Raw genomic sequence first — 18,239 nt, 5'->3', positions numbered from 1 at the left:
GCCTTTCAATCTCACCTCGTGGGCGTCGGAAAAGCTGCAGGTATGTGCTTGCACGCAAAAAGGCATCCCTGTGGGCACATGCCCACCTACACTCACCTGCAAAATGCTTGTCACCACCTTGACTTACCTCGATGTGATTGACGATAATTAGGTTTCAGCTGCCTTCTCATGCAGAAATACACACCACCACAGCGTGGCCAGTTCTGCTCCTGTGGTCGTGCTGCTGAAAGGCTATCCATGCAGGCTTTTACATTTTTAAAAGGTCATGGCAATAATTCCACCCAAATTGTGCTAAGTGAAAATAGTTTGCAGAGGTGATATGGTTCCTACTCACTTCCAGTGTAAACAAAAGCAATTGGTTTTTATTATTGTTTTTCATATATTTTAATCACATTTATTTGCCTCATGCTCACATGTATCAATGAACTATTTGTAAAGTTGTAAGGTAAGTGACCTTCAACATTGTGGGACTCTTGGTTCTGGGCAGAGATATTTTATTTTTCTATTATGTAAGATGTGCTGGAAGCGCTTATCATAATACGGTGCTCACATTAAAAATTAAAAGCATAAGAATAAAAATTGCCTTTTTCCCCTTGTCCTGTCATATATCTGTCCATTTTAATTAGACAAAAATATCTACAGCTCTGTGACTGTGGTATTAAATGTGCTTCCTTTTTGTAAGGAAGCAAAGGAAACAAACAGCCTCCTCTGCCTTGACTGGGAACAGGTTGTTCCCAACAGTTCGCTTGACTAACAGGCTATATAATGCAGTGAGTTAACTTATTAGAATACGTAGTTACTGCAGCCCAAGTGCCCTAGAAAGATGACAGGAAGCTATGGATGCTATGGCATAAATTATTTAAACAGCTGAGCTGCAATTAGTGACTTTGTATTGTCTGGTTTATGTGACTTACAACCAGGGCTAAACTCATGAAGGAGCAAGAGAAGGTAAGATTTTTATGCACAGAATGAAACTTCCTATAGTTTTTTTTTTTTCCTATGTTTGCTTTATTTTAAATTATTTCACTGTGTCAATCATGTATGTCAATAGAGCTCTTACATTTTCTACCAGCTCATCTTTATGTCTCTCTTTATGGAGCTGCGGAAGACCAGAGCTGAACTTCCCTACCCTACGCTATGGACTTTGTTGAGGTAACGTCCAGTGCGTGGGAGGAGATGGAAAAGCATTTCCCTCCTAATTATCATTAGCTTTAATGGTAAGTAACACATGTAGAGATGGAAGCTTAAACATGCTATGTTTCTGTGTGCCTCTATTCAGTCCTACTACAGTTGCCATAATTCACTCCACAATTGCTTGTTAATTTACTTTAATACGTGTATCTGTAGCAAGTGGAGCTGATAAATAGTGAGAAGGTATGTGATAGGCTATCTAACCTTCTCCATACAGATGAAACACTACAGAGCTGAAATCCATTCATGCTCCCTGAACACAATGCTGTGTTCTGGTTTTCTGTTCATAGTGTTGTAAATTTGTCAGCCTAATGGGACACTTTGTAAGATGTTTTACTTTTTAAGTGCTTTAATGGGAGTAGGTATTACATTGATCCAAAATCTAGCCTAACATTTCATATCCTGGAGTCTGGAATTGTGTAGTTAGCTGCATAAAAGTTAAGTGGTGTTTTCCCTTTATTTTAAGCTGAATTTTGCCAACCTGATACTTGGCCTACCATTTATATATGGAATAAAATCAGCACACGGTTTGGCCACTAAATTCCAAGGTTGTGCTGTATTTTCATCCGGTATAGACATGCATGGAGGTGGTAAGCAGGCAGAGTGCACAGCCAAACTTACATCTTTTTTTTCCATCTTTCCCTGAAGTGGGAGGGGTGTGGCAGTGAGTATGAAATAGCCACACTAGGCTAGACCCAATGCCCATTGAGGCCAGTAACCTGTTTTTTGACAATTGAGACACTGACAGAATGAGATTCGTGCAGATGTCCAATGATAATTCCCTAAAATATTCCCTGGCACCCACTAATTTGCAGGTCAAGTACTTCTTAAGCAGAAGTGATGTCTCTATATTTAGTACCACTGATGGATTTTTCTTCCCTGGAAGGATAAAGTGAACTCAGTCACTCATTATGACGAGTGGCAAACTTTGGAAACGCTTCAGAGTGTGAACATTTATGATCGATCTTATGAGCTCTTCAGCGTTGGAGGTTTGGGTCAAATAAGACTGATATTAAGTTTGATATGGCCACAGCCGTATACCAGCTAGAAAAATTTGTGTTTAAAGGCCAAGAGGCAGATGGGTACCTGACAAAAATGGCCAGTCAATACAAGTCTTGCTCTGAGAGAGATGTGGGAATGCTGAGATACAGTCAAGTTCTGAAATACACCTTTTGCCAAGCTGAATTGTGATGCGGTGAACATCTGCCTTGCATGTGAACATTGTTATGAATGTTATAGGCTGGGATTTTTACTGCTACTCAAATATAAGTTAGCTCTGATTTCTCCAGTCTCCCAGTGTAGTTCCTGATTTAGGAAGAGAACCATTTTCCCTATAACTGTCTCAAGACATAGAAGTGAAATATTCTGGGAAATGCTGAGTTTGGTTACAATGGCACAAGATGAACACTTGTAAAATCAGTAAATGTGAGGGCCTTGCAAGGAACCCAACAAGCCCCATCCACCGAACAAACTCCTTGAGAGTGCAGAGAGTCACGAGAACCCCCTGAATCATGAAATGCTTTTTATTACCCCGCGTGGTCGTCTGCCACCTACAAGCCTGGGATTGGCAGTGTAGAGCTCAGGCAATCCACCCACAGCCCTGGACACGTATTGATCTGCGCTTCCACCGCTCAGTGCTCACGGCCCAGGCTTTTCCCTGCCTCTTTGTGTTACATCCATGTGCTAGGCTTCCTCTAAGAAGGACTGCATTTATTCCAACAAAAGCTATCAATCTGTGACATTGTTTATAACAGGGAGAAAAAGTCAACATCAGAAATCTTTTCTGTACTGTATAACCTTTGAGATTTATCACAGCTTGGATTTCTCTGAGAGTTGGCTGTGAGGTGGCAAAATGAGCTGTCTCATGATTTCTTTTTTTTTTTGTTTATTGGTTCCCTGTGTATGAAAAGGCTGTATAAATAATAATCACTGATGCAGGCTGGTACAGTTGTTAAAGACACTTAACCTGCTGGCTATAACTGTCTTCCTTCCTGGTTAATAGGGGGGGCATTTGTGCCGCCGGAAGAAAGACAGCAGAAGTTTGGAGCATGTTGGTTGTGTACTTGGTGAGCTTCTGCTGCAGAGAAATGTCAAGGTCAGAACATGATTGAAGAACCTTCTTCCTCTCCTGAAGTCACTGTTCCTGTATGATATTGTTTTCCACTGTAGAAGGTTCTCTTAAAAATGAGGTTGAGATCCCTAAAGAAATTGCTTCAATCAGCAACAGTGCTTAATGACTGTTAATGGGAAGTGGAGATAGGATAGTAAGTGTTACTTTGATTAATAAGAGAACTGCAGAGAATTTAAATTGTGCCACTGATGGATTATTTTCTTCAAGCTTGATAAGCGCTTCTCATTTGTTCTTAAATTTGGTCAATACTGTTAAAGACAGCAAAATGAAGTATAATTAATTCTATTACTGCTACTCAGACCCAGTGTTACTGGGAAACAGATTGCAATGCAGACAACAATGTTAGGTAACACTTCTGACAGGTTTATCATATGAGGACCTGTCAGTTCTCAAAAGTAGACAACCTTTTCTCCTCCACAGTTAGAAACTGCCCAGCACTGGTTGCCTTTCTTAGCGTGCGTGGGTCTATTTGAATCTGCCACAGAAATACTTGCAGTAAAGAAAGTAGCTGAGTCTGAAGCATGTAAACAAAATGAAGAGCTCCAGTTTATTCATCACCTAGTGCATGGGGATATTGTTGTTGGACTTTGAGTATACCACTACAGATACTGAGTTTGCAGTGGTAGCACTTACATAAATAGCTTTATTGAGTTTAGTATTGCGGTACAAGGCCCTTTGAAAATGTAGGACATTAGAGGACTTGGGAGGGAGGGGTGGGATGAGTTTTTTCCACTCCAAGATAATACAACATTTTATTTGCACTCCCTGTGTCTTGTGAATTTAACCCCTCTACATGCTGTTAGGGTCCAGCACAGAGACTAAGACATTTACTACAAAAATATTTTCCCAAAGATATTTTCTGTTTCATAATCATGTGTATTTCTTACCAGTCTGGAAGTTCAGTGTGTGTATACTCTATGGGTTAATATGACCTGTGTAATACACATTCATGTTATAGCAGCAGCTAAAAGCTCCAGTTAAGTCCTAGTTGTGTTAGGCATTGGCGAACATTGTAGTCTTCCCTCAGGAAAGCTCCCATGTTTAAATGCTGTAATGAGGGGAAGCTTTCCTTTGCTTGGAGCAGTGAGTCTCTGACATCTGTAGAAGTCTCTAGTCATGTGCAATTGTGCATTTGCACATCTCCTATCTCCTGCCACAGTGGGATGTGATCCTACTGAGGATGGGAAGTGCTAATCCAATATAGGTATGTAGTGAGAAGGTAGCACAGACTTCATGCTGGCATACATGTAAATTATCATTATGCTCTTAAACAAACCTATTGGCATGATACAGAAAGTAGGGAAAATATACTGAGAAACGCAGTTTGTTCGGAGACCTTTGTGCCACTTCTGACATAAGATTTTAGCAAAAGGTGATCAGCAGCTCATCCATTCTTCCGTCTCAGAAGAAATCCAGGCTATGTGCAAAGGAATAGGGAAACTGTTCTGCGCTTTCATTAGTGGTAGCTGCAATTATCACTTAATGTAACAGACTCTGCATACTTCAAAGTCCATGCTTCTCCAATTCTGACTGCAGAAAGCCATTGTGTGAGTTATTTTGAATTAATTTGAAACCAGAATGTGTTGGCTAATAGTATAGTTATAAAACCAGTGAAGGTCTAATTCTGTTATTAAAAATGTAAAGCTTATGCATTATGAATAAAGAGTTCGTTCTCTTCCAAGGATATTCCATAAACATAATTTCTAAAAGTATTGCAAACACAGAAAATGTATTTCAGGCATGAACTTAGGTGAAACGATCTGCACTCTGGAGTGCAAAAATACATCAAAAGCCTCCAGTGGAAGGTCATGTTTAAAACTTAGAAGCAGAGAACAAAAACCAGTGACAATTCCTTTGCCTCTGCAAGTCACTGTTTATAGCTCTGCTGGCATTTTGTGCAGCAACCGATCATCTTTCATTCAGTTGTTTGCAAATGCTTGAGGGTGGCTCTCAGGGAATGTTGTGGCCTGACTGAATCATTCCTTCATTGAGACGTTCTTGCAGATAACCAGGGTAAACATTGTCCCTAATTCCTAGACACCCTTTAATTGTACAGGAAGGGATGTCAAGGGTGTCATAATCCTGGCAAGTAAAGAGATGATACCCAGCTTATAAGGAATAGCAGTGTCAGAGTACTGATGGTCTTTGTTCTTAAGGCAGCTGCAGAGTGGTGCATGCCTGCTCAGTATACGCAACGCATTTACACGTGTTTGAAGGAAAAGGCTTTTAGATCAAACCGGAAGCCTTGTGTATCAATATCCTTTCTACAGGGGACCATTCGTCTAGATGGGCCAGCAACTTTTTGAAAGATGGCAGCTGGCATCATATATTGCCTCTGGCGCACCAAAGACAAAGAAACTTTAAATCTTAGGTATTACCTCTGTAGAACTAACCAGAGATTTGGAGGCCAAATAAACCTTTCTCTCTCCTGAATTTTTCTGTTATTCCATTTTAGTGTCTGTCAGCTTGATACAAAACCCCACATGTGTCTGTAGGTATATTTGTTTGTCGCCACTGTTTTATTATGCAGCACAATGGAAATTCTGCTGGGTAACGTGTTTGCAAAGTTGATTCATGATGGAAGAAAGCTAGATTCTATATTCCACTTTACAACAACTATCCTGCAGAAGTAAGGGCTATATATTTGAAGGATTGTGGTGCTGTAAATGTACTGTTCTGAAGGTACTTTAATAGTGTCTGGTTTGTCATAAGCTAAGGCTTCGATAATGAAAGAGAGCCCTGCATGTACCAAGAGCCCTGATTAAGAGAGGAGCACAGTTTGTTACAGTTATGTAGGTACTTGGCTATCATATAAGTTTATTAAATCATATAAAATTTCAATTTATACCATAATATGCTGTAAAAGATGGATCACACAAACATAATAAGTATGCCAATTTCTTTCACGTATGAATATTGTTGGTTGTGTTAAAGCTGCCATTTTCAGAAGCAAGGTTATTTATGCTAGAATAGTAATTTCCTGTCTCACAGTTAAATTTTGTAGAAGTTAATTACAGATTGAAGTAAAATGAATGTGGTATAAAAGCTAGTAAAATGCCAATATAATGTTATATATTGTTGGGAAGACATATATATATATGTCTTTATATAGTACATACATACATACTTGTATTTGGGTTTCTGTTCATTGTGAATATAGTTTTTTGGAAACTAAGTAACACCATCCTGGTGGAGTGTCTGGGCTTTGTTCTGTTGCAGGGAGGTGAAGTTACTTGGTTTTAGGCCTTTTTTTCCATAATACTTCTAATTTGCCTAATGTTTTATAATGGCTTTCATAATGCTTGCAAAGTCAAGATGCAAAGTCAGCCAAGGTTCATTTTTTTCCCATTGGAATCAAGTCTTACTCTTTACTTGCACAATTTTGAGAGTTCTCAGTTAAATGAAGCTGATGGTATCCCAGTATGTTTCCTCTTGTTTCAGCCTACCCATGCTTTCAGAGATTGTAATTTATTTCTTCTTAGCATATCAGAAAATACTCAGAGCTTATGTGACTGTAACTGTATTACAAATCGTTCAGTGAGCTGGTTTTTGGAGGTGGAGTTGTACTTCTAAATTTTGCACTACAAGGAAGAAAATGTCTTTATTAATTTTTTTTTTGCCAGGGGGCCAATCTGAGTTTCAGCCTTTCCTGCCTGGTCCTTGCTGGCTTCTACTGTGATTATATGTCACCATCATATAAAAGACTTGGCAGGAGTATCCCATTAATACAGCGCGTGAGATGAGTGGTACTGTCCTGCAAATGCACAGTCAAGAACTGGGAAAGGAGTAAAGCATCCTCTTTTAAGTAAAAAATGAGTTTAAATAAACAAAGATCGTGAAAGTTCATGAAGAGCATGTTTGGAAATGTTTTGAGGTTGGGCAGAGCTGGACTGGACTTGGATCGAGCAAGAGGTTGTCAGTGGTCTTGGAGACGATGGATTTCTTTACTTAAGGTACTTTCAGCAGAATTCTGTCATCTGTTGGGTTGGACCTCTGGCCCTGGAGGAGATGACAGAGAAGAAAAACCATGAAGAAGATATGGTCAAAATTTCAAGAGCAGTTGTATGTTCTTGCTGTTGCACTGTCAGAATTCAGCAGCTGGGAGAAACTACAGAGCAGCAGAAGTTCCTGTCCCCTTCTTGCTGGCTCATGTGCAACCCTCTTTTGCCAGTCCTTTCTTTTGTCTAGTTCTGCTAGTGCCATCACTTATTTGGAAGAAAATGGAGGCTTTGTGTCAGTGCTCCTCAAGATTTTACAGCCCTCAAAGTCCTGCAGCCATCAGAGTGCAAATTATGACCTGTGAGCAGCAGGGAAGAAAACTGAAGAGGAAAGAGGAAGCAGAAATCTCTGTCTTTTGGACTTCGCGTGGTTGCTCTTGGCTGGATAGATGCCTGTTTCCTTGTTGCTTTATGGCCAGTCCTGCTCTTAGATAGCTGTGCATCATATTCACCGCTGTAGTAGAAGACACTCAAACCTTGTAATGCTTTTAAACTAATGAGGGTGCAGTGGATTACAGTTTCCAAAGGGCTTTGTGTGTCATTTATGGCTTGCGCTTCACAGAGAATATCTCTTTTTGTATAGCCTGACCATAGCTCCCCACCATTTTGGAGCAGGCTTGGGAATGTTATTGCAGTTGGCTTGCTAGGTGAAAGGCTTTCCTATTTAGCTTTTAATAGAGCAAAAGTGACTCTAAATTTGTTAATATTCTTTAGGTTATATAGGACAAATTACAGATAAGTGAATAAGTAATGAAATTTGTAATGAGAATTTCTCAAGTATGAAATGTTGGCGCAAATTAATTGCAGGATTTTACAGCTATTATAGTTTATATCATAAATGCAAAAATGACTAGGGCTTTTTAATTACAGTAGGAACACACTAAATTTTTATGGAGTGTCATTTTGTTAAAGAGGTACTTTAAGCATTAAGAGCAAATGCCATCCGTAACAGCGAGCCCAGATATCTGTGCCACATCAAATAAATATGCTATTGCTATGAAATTGTTCCTCAGATACTGTAATTGACACAAAGACTAATGAGAGGTCTCTTTTTGCACCTTCAGTTTACTGTGTCTTTTTCTCTTGGTCATTCTTTTTCTTAATTGCTGTGTGTTTGCAGAGGGCCGCAGCAAATCCCTTGAAAAAATATAAAGGGCTTTTTCACTTACCCTTCAAAGTTGCGCTTTGAATAGCAAAATGTTGGTGTATCGGTAGAAGTTAATATTATCAAGGAGGGGAGGAGGGAGGATGGCTGGATGCTAATTCTTATTAAATATTTGATGTGTAGAGAAATCTAATACAGTGGAAACTCAAAGAAATCTCATTACTTGGTGGAACACATTGCATACTAAGAGATGACTCAGACTCAAAAACTAACAGGCAGATTTAGTAAGGAAGTACTTCTGAAGCAATATTCTCCTGTTCTTTTCCATTAAAATAAGAAATCTACATATCCTCTGCTACCTTGCTTATCTAGACATTTCTCAGAGTCAAGAATATGTTTTAAAAATGTCATTGCATCCTATATTCCTCTCCGGAATATTCCCTATTCTCCTATATTCCCCCTCCTCTTCTTGCACAACTGCTCTCTGAGCTGGCTGGCTGGACAGCAGTAGGTGCTGCAGATCCTCCTCCACTTGCGTGTAGCTTGGAGGGTCCCCCGAGCGTCTCCTTCTCCAGCCAATAAATATGTTTCACTCCAAGGCTGATGGTTTTGCTTAGGCAGATGAGACTGCAAACTCACGTCCTTTTTCAGCGCCTCCTCCAACACACACTGTGTCACAGACTGCTTCCCCAGTTAAGGTCTCTAATCCATCACTCACAATTCCTTAAGGGGATTAATTAATTTTAAAAATGGTTGTGTTTCTAGGTATGCTAAACGTCCTCCCTCAAGGACAAATGCTCATCTCTTCACTTGCATGTCTCTCTTGATTCATCTTATTGGACTGGCCGGAATTATGCCTTGTATTATACAATCCCAAAACCGTGCTTGTGAGGAATTACAAATGAACCGATCATCAGTGAGCATGCTCATAATTAGCTGGTATCCTTTTCCTGAAGGTGAGTGTCACTGGAGTGGAGGCGGCATGCAAATACGCTGCCGTCGCATCCAGGGGTAGGTAAGAAAGCTTGGAGAAAACAAGCTCTGACAGGGTGCTGGACTGGGACTTAGGAGTGCTGGGTTCTGCCATCAGCTCTGGCACTGGTTGGTCTCGTGTCCTTTTTGACCTCATACCTCATTTAATAATCTGCAGGTTTTAATGTGACCTACTTTGTCAACTGTGTTCCAAAGTTATGATAGAAACAGTGTGGCATAAAGGCTGGCTATCAGTACGCTTCTGTCCCTGAGACAGTGATGCTCAGAAGGAAGTTCTCTCCCATGGCTAGATGACCACGCTCCTTGTTACATGCTCACTGGTTGCAGGCTTGCAGCTCCTAGCTGCTGTTGAATAATATTTCTTTTGCCAGATCAAAGCTTTCACCTGAGTTTTTTTGCTTCTCCTTTTCTCTTCTAGACTGAGAAGTCTGTCACCAAGAAAGTGCTAACAAGTCTCACTTTTGCATTTGATATATCACTGCGGTGGGAAGCTGAGATCAAGTTGCATGAGTTTAACTTGGTGAAAGTAGGGCGACAAAAAGAGGTTAGCACCTAGGTCCTAATTCACACAGAGTTTCAGGGATTTCCATACAGTTGGCTTTGATATAGAAGAGGCAGCTCCATGCCTCTGTGGTCTACCAGCACATCCAGTCACCCAGGTGGCCATCGGTCTACTGGTGCTCTGGCCTGACGAGTTGCACTGGGGCTGTACAGTCAGAGTTGTTCCACTGGATCTTTGCCCTGCAGCCCACTTCTGTAAATTGCACAGGACTTACAGTCAACCCTCTAATCATTTTTGTGACCCTCCTCTGGACTCACTCCAACAGGTCTGTGTCTTTCCTGTGCTGAGGACCCCAGAACTGCACACAGTACACCAGATGCAGTCTCACCAGGGTGGAGTAGAGGGGCAGAATCACCTCCCTTGACCTGCTGGCCATGTTGCTTTTGATGCAGCCCAGGATGCAGTTGGCCTTCTGGGCTGTGAGCACACATTGATGGCTCATGTCCAACTTTTCATCCACCGGTACTCCCAAGTCTTTCTCAGCAGGGCTGCACTCAATCCCTTAATCCCTCAGCCTGTATTGATACCAAGGGTTGCTCTGACACAGATGCAGGACCTTGCACTTGGTCTTATTGAACCTCATGAGGTTCGCATGGGCCCACTTCTTGAGCTTGTTCAGGTCCCTCTGGATGGCATCACATCTTGCTTATTTTGTGCTTGTGTAAATAACTCAAGGTTACTTAAGTCCCACCTCAAAAGTTATTTGTCTGAAAGTTTTTTTTTTTATAAATATGTTTCCCTAACTGAATTTCCTAGAACCCTTCCTCACTTTCTCCCTTTGTTCCCGATTCCTTAATTGCAAAAAAAAAAAAAAAAAAAAAAAAAGACAACAAAACTACATTGCTTGCTTACGTCCCATTTGGGTGTAAAGAATGACTGAAGTTGCTGGAGAGGTGACCAGTGAATTTGAGTAAATGTGATCTGGGACAACTGTACTGGGCTCTACCTGCTTCAAAGAAGTCCTGTGAAACATCTCTCCTCTGCTCTTTACTGTGATATGAGCCACATGTGATACCACAATCCAGTAAGGCCCTACTGTGATAGGGCTGGGGTTAATCTAGCCAAATAAGATAAAGCAGCTAAGCAACAGGAAAACAACTAAACAGAAAGCCACACCCAGATTACGTTTGTGTTTTTACTTATCATTGCCTGAAATATGCACCTCATCAGCCAGCTCCTGAAGGATCTTGCTCCTTTCCATATGAATACAGGAAAAGAATACATGTTCTTGGCAAATTACATTAAATAGGAAGAAGAGATATCTGCTGAAATGCTCTTATTGTAAATGAAGGGCTTTATGTTTATACAAAAACCACTCTTGGAAAAAAGTAATTTTGCTAATGAGATATTCCCATATCTCCTGGGGAGCTTTTCATTGCTAAGGCACTGTTTCAAATCCAGCACAGATCTACAATAAAAAGCAATAGCAACTAGCTCAAAGGAGTTCATGGTTTGAGCTAGCTCTTCACTAGCAGAGCCTGCACAGCACACCCACCACATCAGATGACAGTGGTGCACAGTGACAATACGATCAGTAATGTTGCATGAGCAGTGCAAACCATGTGAAGTGGGAGCTTGGTACTCACTGATGGAAATGAGGTGCTGTTAATGAAAGCCCGTGTTGTTGTGTACATATCTTTTACTTTGATATCTAAGGTAGCTACTGGGTCTGTTGCTAACCAGGGAGCTGACGTGTCCTAGAGCCCTCTAATTGCCACTGGATTTTCCTCTGGACTCCTGGGATCATCCAGCTGGTTGGAGCAGACTAGATGCCCTAGTAGATGCCAGGGCCGTCAGAGATACAGTGGGTGAGTCTGTTGACTTGCAGATGTATTGCAATGCAGTGTGAGAGGTGACCATTTCTTAAAATCTTATTTTAAATACAATAGTCCTAATCTCAAACTGGCTTGATTTGCTCGCATTGGCTGCCTTTGCCAATACAAAGCCTTAAACCTTTAACTTAAGGCATTTGATCAGACTGCTTACTGATCCCTTTCCCTGGTCAACCTTGACTGGCTGCATTAGAGAAGTCAAGGACTAATTGGGCTTCGCCACTCAGGAGTGGTGCTCCAAGACAGGCTTTGAGTGTATCAGAAAGGCAAACATTTGTTTTGCTGCTGCCTTGCTGAATTGTTCCATGGAGAACCTTCTCAACCCAGCTGCTGGTGCCTTTCATGGATACCAATTAAATTTTTACATAATGTTTTATAACCATAAATATGCTCTACAGACTTGCACGTAATTCCTCTGCTACTTTAACTGCGTTTTAAAGCCCTTTTCAGCAGGCTTATCTTTGTTTTTCTTGTGCTGATAAAAAGGCAAGATATATTTTTAATAGGGTAAGTAGTACCAGAGAGCACACTTCACATAAAAGTAAAAGAAACGCAGTCAAACCTTTGTTATCCAAGTTGAGTAGAAGACATTGAATTAATTCAGCTAACCATGGTTTCAAATAATTGTCCTGATTTCAGCTGGGATGGAGCTAATTTTCTTCTCAGTAGCTGCTGTGTTTTGGATTTAGTATGGGATTTGGTATGCGAAGAATGTTGATGATACGCTGATGCTATTAGTTGTTGCTAAAGAGACCAAGGACACTTTTCAGCTTCCCAGATTTTGCTAATGTGCAGGTGCAGGAAGCTGTGAGAGGTATAGCCAGAACAGTTGACCCAAACTGGCCAAAGAGAGTATTCCATGCCATAAACGTCACACTCAGTATTTAAGTGGAGTGGGTTAGTGAGCTGGCTCACTTTTCTCTTGCCGTTTGGAGTCATCCCAGGATTGTTTTCAGGTTTTTTTTCATTCCATGATTGCTGCTCTGGACAGGCTGAATCCATCATCAAGTTGGCGGGTGGTGAGACATTGTGCATAATTTGTTTTGTATTTTTTATTATTCCTATTGTTATTCCTATTATTATTATCATCAACATCATCATATTTATATAGGTATTATTATATTTTCCTTTGCTATCCTAGTAAACTGTCTTTATCTCAACCCATGAATTTTCTTTTCTTCCTGATTCTCTCCCCCATCTTCTGAGGAGGAAAAGAGTGAGTGAGCAGCTGTGTGGTACTCAGTTGCTGACTGAGGTTAAACCACAACAATAATTAATGGGATTTTCAGGTTACTGAATACATCAGGGAACATGAGTTTGCTTTGGGCAAACAAGGATTTCAAATGATCAAACCTCTGACTACAGAGAAGCAAAACAGCATATGAGAAGATCCTCTGCAAAAAGCTAAAAGGCTAAAAATTGGGACTTCAAATTACAGATTTCTCTAGAAGTATTTCTGAAACTCAGTGGGCCAAAAATAGGCTGGAGGCAGTCAAAAAGAGCAGTACCATCCCTCTGAGCAGACTCCATCCTGGATGTACCAGCATGACTGAGTATTTCCACAGGGATCCTGATTTCCTGTAAAAAATCTTCCACTTTTCCTTTTTTAGTGCAATTTGTTCCTCTCCCTAGACTATTTGTTCCCCCACAAATAACCCTTAATTGTTTATTTTCCCTGCAAACAGTGAAAAGAGCCATAATGCACCATAAAAGTAATGTTATGTGGGTTCCTATCTCATCAGCTCTCCATGACTGCTGAGTCATGCCTGGGTAGTTTTCAAGTGCTACGACCGCATTAGAAGACATTTCACAGAAGGCCTGATGGTTTATTGGAAAGAGGTAGCCTTTATATAACATTGGCTCTAAGGTTTTGAGATTATCTCTCTCCATTGCCGTAGATGAGAAGAAATCTGGAGCTGGTCATGGCTACTGAGGAGGGCAGAGACCCAGTGCATCATTTTAGGAGGGGTATAGGAGCACCTTTTGCCAGTCCTCCGGTGGAGAGTGGTCACAACAGCTTACCAGCAGGCTGTAGCGGCCTGGAGAAGCAAAGATGGTTGCGATGTTAAGAGCAGCTGGTGTGTAGTGATGAACTGTATCAAGGGAAGGAAATCATTGGTTCCAAAATGATAAAGTGAGCTTTAATTGTCCACATCCCAGTGCCTAGGGGAGGACTGCCAAGGAAACTGGAACAGACGGAAATGCTGCTGATGTTAGAATAATGTGCTGCATGTGAAACCACTGCAGAAATAGTTAAACGGCTCCTTTGCCAAGGCCACAGAGTGAAATGTTACTACACCATGGGGCGGATTAAAATATGCATTTTCTCCTAATTGAGCACAGCGGACTCAGCTGGAGGTCCTGTCAGGAGAAGAAGAATAATTTGTCACAGCAAGGAATGTATAACTTGACAGAGCATCTATTAGGCAGTACAGTAAAAAGTAGAGTAGGACTTGTGCAGGTTTTCTTTATGCTCCAGACAATTTGGTACAGGCACCCGCATGCTGTAAGTAAATTTCAGACTGGTTGGCAGTGGACCAACCTGGTTTTACAATGCTCACTACCCTCATGGCTATCATATCGTGATGATGGGAAGGTTAAAATCTTTCTGGATCATCCCTCATTATAAAGGCCTCATAAAAAGCAACCATCCTCTCCCCACTGTGCATTTAACTGGGTAGAGCCAACAGCTCTGTAACGGTTTCTTTCATCACTCTTGGAGAAAATATTTATGGGGATAGCAAGGTAGTGCCATGAGGATGGAGGTAGGTCCAGTAAAGAGCTGGACTTACTTCTTGGTTGTTCATTGAGAACGACATTTTCCTCTTTTGGTAAGTATCTGGTTGTGAGAAGTGTAAAAACAGGCTCCATGAAGTCATCTGTAGGACAGGGCTGCTCTACAGCCTATGAATTTTCTCTAGTCCTTTCTTTCCTCATGTCATTTATATATACATATATATTAATAATTTTTGGGGAGATCTGTCCTGGCTTGGCTGCAGCTTTTTGCTGACTCAGTCCCCCAGCTCCCAGCCCAGGTGGATCTGCCAAGCACAAAGCCCAAAGTCCTACCCTGGCCAAGGCTATGCTGTAGCCTGAAGTGGAAACTGTGTGTGTCAGCCACTGGGTTTGGGTATGAAAGCAAGTCCATGCTGTCCTTGCCTTGCAGTTTTTGCAGTGTTTTATGTAGCTGGGTGATGCCCACAAACCCAGACTTCATCTCTGGCCACTGTTTTGCAGCACTTCACATGCTGAATCTAAGGGGCAGCTCCCAGCACTGGATGCCACAGAAACAACTTGTCACAGTCATCCATGAGGCTGTGTGGCAGCTAAAACCAAGTAACTTCTATTCAGGCACATGCTTTTTATCTCCCTGAAAGGAAGAGCTCTGACTGACAGGGTAATTCATCATTTACCTGATGCACGCAGAAGTCGCCTGAAGGAGCACAGCCACACACATTATTTTCACGCTGGTGGAGGCATATGCCGTGTGTGAGATCCACTATTTTAAAACTTTCTGTAACCCTAAAAGAGAAATTCTGGATTCTCTAGGGAGATGTTATTGGGAATCTTTGTTGCATGCTGTAGCATGGTGGAGTGACACAGCCGGCAGCCGTTTCCAGTGCGTGCTTAGAAGTGGTAGGAGGAATAACTGACTGGGAACACCCCAGTGATACTGGGAGGTAGTGCTGGAGAGATCAAAGGACTGGTAAAGGACTGCAAAGGATCCCCATGCCTTTCATGAATGGTGCAGGTCACTGCTGCCCACATCATTTGCTTTCCAATGTGGTCACAGGGCTACTCTGACCCCAGGTGCTGGGATGCTGACTGGGAAATACCTGCCCACCATACTAGGTGGGCCTGGGGCTCTGTAATGCCTTCACCAAGCAAGATTATAATGAAAAATTGACTCGGGCTTTACAGGTCACTCAGGATGCTTTCCTAGCCAGACCAGGTACCCAGCAGTGATGGGAGCTGTGGTTAGATTGGACTCACCCTGGCTGCAGCTAGGCATCTGATTTTGATTCTTGCTTTTGGCTGTGGGTTCAGTGTTCCCAGGACCATCTGCCCAAGTAAGACAGTCCTCACCATGTCCAGACACCATGCTCAGAAGGCTTTGCATATGACTTCTTATAAGTTTGTGGCATATGGCATGAAATGCTAGGTCTCGGCCACCTTGCGGAAGAAAGCCTGACTGCATCTTGGCTGTCACAGTGACCTGCTGTCACTCATTGGTGGGCTCACGGGAAACAGTAGTTGAAGCTCAAGACCCTTTATTTTTGTAGTTATTATAGTTGCATCTAGAAACCTAAGCAAAACTCAATACTTCCTTGCACTAATAACTATAAAAATACAGTATAAACACCATCCCTACCCCCAAAACACTACAGGGGCTCATGCTCACTCCCAATGTGGGTGTGATTCCTCCTGTCTGCACTCACAGCACAGCTCTGGGATTGTGTTGTGGAAAGTTTGTGCTGTCTGCTCTCATTTGCATGATATTTGTTCTGCAAAGACCAGCTTCAAGCTCTTACTTTTCCTAAGCATCAGGTTATCCTTTATACCAGGCTAATTAATATATAAAGATCTTCACTCTTTCTTCAGCTGTGTTTTCCTCCTCACCCATTTCTGCCAACTCTGCTCTCTCCAAATGGCCATCCAGCAGCCACTATGAAATATAAATAAAAGCACAAAGATGGTGCTTGGTGTCCTTATGCAGTTCCTGTAGTCAAAAGTAGTTTGGTATGGTGAGATGATTTATGGTGCTGATTACACATCTGGGTAAGTAAATTCCCAGACTGGAGACATAGAACTAAGCCGTCTGCATTTCCTCACATCCAGTGCCACGCAAAATAAAACAGATTTGCTTAACTCGTATGCTGTGACATGGGACAGGGTAGGCTCATAGACTGCACAGATCTTTCCAGTATAAACCAGCTCCAGTCTGTCTTGGAAGTGGATATGCTGCTTTTTGCTGAGCAGATCTTGGTAAAAATTGAGTTACGCTGGGATAGCTGGAACAGAAGGCCAGTGAAAAATGCCCCAACAGCAATATTTGCATTTGTTTGTTCATATTTTGACTTATTTTGGTGCACAATTGCTGTGTTGCTGTGGTTTTTTTTGTCAGGATCTCCTACTTCCTGGGTCTTACACAGTAGTAGTTCAGTCTTGCACTTCTTGACCTTAAATAAGATTTTCTTTGATGATCGGCTCTTTCTTTTCATTTGTGTCAGCTCTTTCCTCATTCCTTTTTGTGAGGGGTGTTTGTCCTACTCCACAACAATTTTTCCCCTTGGTTGTGTGTAAGGAAGTTGGGATGGGGGTGCAAATTCATAGGAATTTTTATACCCTTGATGCAAAGTCTCTGCTACATTCAGATCCTAGAGGTCTTCAGATTTTACTTTCTGACGTGCAGGATACTTCATCTTCAAACTCACAGATCATGAGTCTAGGCCTGTTTTTGTCCTTCAGCTTATTTAAAATTAAACCAGCTTATGATCATTTAGACCAAACTTCTATGCTACAGTTACCTTGGAGTGTTTTGGTACTTACCAGAACTATCTAATGTGATGTTGCTCTAGAGCCTGGGACTACTTGCTGTAGAAATTTGTCCCTTTCATGCAAAGATAATGTGTCCTTCTGTATTTGGAAACATTGCTTACTGCATGGTGAATTTGAAACTCTTCTAATGATTGTTCCTTTAGTTTCCCGTAATAAGACGGTGATGTCCAGCCAAAATCCAACCATCAAAGTGAGCGGCAGACCCTATTTTAATTTCCGTAGATCCTCTTTTTTCAGACTTTCCAAAAGTGATTTTTGACTAAGCCTGTTTCTGGGTTTTACTGAAGCAATCAATTCTTATTTCTTTTCAGTCTACTTCATCAGTTAATGAGAATTGCTACCTCACTGCCTTTTACCTTTTCTTCTTTTTTAGATAATGCGTATCTTTCAATGCCTCTGTCTGAGGCAAGATTACTATTCCAATGTGTTTCTATTGTTCTTGTAATATCCTTTTATGTTGTTCTGCACCAGAGATTCTACTTCCTATATGTATCTGGTCTTAATGTACAGCATTTCTCTTGATTTTCTCTGTTTTAATCCAGTTTTAAATAGCAAATTTCATTAAATGTATCACACAAACATTTACTCCTCTCTTCAATATTATTCCCATATTCTCTTGCTGCCTATTCCTCTCCCCTTCCGTGTCCTATTACCCATTGCAATAATCTCATTTATCTGATTTTCCTTTTTTTCTTGTGTTAGAATCACGCATAGAGATTAAGTGACTCTCCGAGCCCTCTCCCCTCTGTTTCTAGTTTAAAGCACTTATCAGTCATGTGACTACAATCCTAGGAATTTTCCACACAGAGTCCACTCCCAAGAGCAGTCCTTACCCTGTGAAACCCTTTTTGGGGTCACACGGCTCAGA

Source organism: Chlamydotis macqueenii, chromosome 2 (genome assembly GCF_036417535.1).
Source record: "Chlamydotis macqueenii isolate bChlMac1 chromosome 2, bChlMac1.mat, whole genome shotgun sequence".
Taxonomy (NCBI): Eukaryota; Metazoa; Chordata; class Aves; order Otidiformes; family Otididae; genus Chlamydotis; species Chlamydotis macqueenii.
Note: the sequence above shows the minus strand (reverse complement) of the source record.